Here is a 2450-nt window from a genome sequence, read left to right as displayed (position 1 = left end):
GATTTGGACCATAAAAATGTTCGAAAATTACTCATACATAAAGATAAGTGGACAAATATTAATATTCATTTTATGTTATGATTTTTTTTTTTTCTTGTCATGATGACAGGTGAGGCTCTGCCTCACCTGCCTCCCCTGACCGCACGTCCCTGGTGTACTCTGCCTCTCTCACAATGATCGCTGGAGATAGCCACCAGCACTCCAATGACCCATAAAGGAAAATTCTGTTTTCCTCACAAATGTACTGACTCCAGACCTGAAAAACTGATGCATCAGTAGCACCAACTCTTTGCTGGATCCTAGTGAAGAAGTCCTGTGAGGAAAATGGAGACCGATCTGACTAAGTGAAATGTGACCAACTTGTTTAACAGTCCTGAGACAGTTTAATGCCTTTTTACGTTTTTTTTTTTTTTTTACAGGAGAGTAATTAAAAGGTGGATTTTAAAACTGCTGTAAATCCAGCAGTGAAACAACTTAAGCTTATTAATGCTCTTATTATCTTGCTGCTTTATTATTTGTCAGACAGTTGTAAGCGCTGACTCATGCACAGCTCAAATAGCATTAACTGCTCTTTTCAGCTAAATTTATGAATGGGGTTCAAAACTTATTTAATAGATATTGTGGATTTGTTATATGTTTTCATAAATACCAGCTGGAAACAGTATGTAATCATTTTGTTTGCAGCTATAGGTATCACTCAGCAGGTCAGAAAAGCCAGAAACAGCTAGTTGTTTAAAACCATTTGAATAAACTAGACTAGTTATATTACCACAACAATTTTTAAAGGAAAATAAGAAGTAGCTGTGATCTGTGTAAATAAACTTTTTTCTGCACTGTTGTTCTCTACATTAGTTCAAAATACACCAGAGGGAAGTTCAAACGTACTGATAAGACATTTATGGATGTAATGATATGTTTGGGTCCTCATGGAACAAACCCAAGAAGAACAAAGAAGTATTCCTCTGTTGATTTGTATCTTGATAATGATTGGTAGTGGGGCCTTTTAAAGCTGGGGACACACTACACAATTTATTTGCCAGATTTTAGCCACAATTCCCAGTTGGGTAAAGTCTGCACCAGTTAGCACAGAAATCTGTTGGTTTGTGAGGAGTAAAATTTGCAAGTGTGTAAAGGGAACAGACCCGACCTGACCTCAGACGCAGTCAGTCAAACATGCTTGGATTTTTGGAGCCAAATCTGGATACATTTGGGTAGTGTGAACTGAACACTGACTAGAGCTGTTAAATTCGGTTCCCTTTAGGGACTCAGGTTAATCTAAGTGAAGTCACTAAAGTGATTTGGTTCACTTGAATCTCTTGAGTTGATCATGCTGCCAAAAGAAAAAAACTATGTTGATAGGTTTGCATTATTTAGAGATATTTATTTTACACTTCCACATACTAATAAACAAAAAATAAAAAAAGGGGAACAAAAGAGTGCAAATAAAATTAAACAAAATGTTAAATGTATGTAAACATGTATATACGACTCATCTGAGTGAGCTGTTTTTTCCGGTGAGTTTTTACCTCGACTCATTTAAGTCTGCAGCATTTCTGGGAATTTAACTTTTTTTAAGGGAGTCCACGAACTCACAATCTTAGACTTTGCACCACTTTGCAAAAAATAATGTAAGACCAGGGTTAATTGAGACCTCTGACTCATGAGTCCTGATTCAGTGCAAGGATTCCTGCTGTTCACAACACTTTTCTTCTTTTTAATTGTGCATCTCCAGGTGGCTAACTAATATACATGCATCCACATAACATGAACACACATTTTGTATGTATGCATGCATGTGTGTGTGACACGATTTTAAGTCTCATCAAAGCTGAGTAACCCAGGAACGGACGGACACAAACAATAGCAAAAGGTAAGTGCTTTTATTTACAGAGTGAGTTTGTGCAGTGGTCAGGATTTCCCGCAGGCAGCGTTGCAGATAGGTTTTGTCAGGTGAGGTAATCTTACAGGTGAGGCGTGCGGAATAATCTTGGAGGTGTCGTCCCAGTGGCTCACAGGTAAGTTGTACTTTCATGTAGTTGGAGGCAGACAGGCTTCGGAAGGATTTGCATCCTGGTTGACACACAGGTAGACAGACTTACGGGTTCGTGGGAGGCAGACTGGCTTGGTAAGGTTGCAGATTATCCGCATACAGGTTACTCGGAAGGGAAGAAGTCCAAGGCGAAATCAGGAACTCTGATCAGGCACAAACACAAAGGATTATTAATTTTCAAGTTTAGTACAACAGGCAATGGCTGAAAAGGATTACCAAGAGCAATCGATGCATCAGCGTCGGACTGTTCCTCCAAACTGCCTTATGAACCCATGTGAGGCTGATTCTAATCTGGAGCAGCTGTGTGTTGTCAGGACGTCTGCCAATCAGGGAGAAAGGAGGACCACACCAGGCAGCAGGGAAGCAGATTGCCACAGTGTGTATGTATATGTATGTATGT

This window comes from Kryptolebias marmoratus, linkage group LG14 (assembly GCF_001649575.2).
Source record: "Kryptolebias marmoratus isolate JLee-2015 linkage group LG14, ASM164957v2, whole genome shotgun sequence".
Taxonomy (NCBI): Eukaryota; Metazoa; Chordata; class Actinopteri; order Cyprinodontiformes; family Rivulidae; genus Kryptolebias; species Kryptolebias marmoratus.
Note: the sequence above shows the minus strand (reverse complement) of the source record.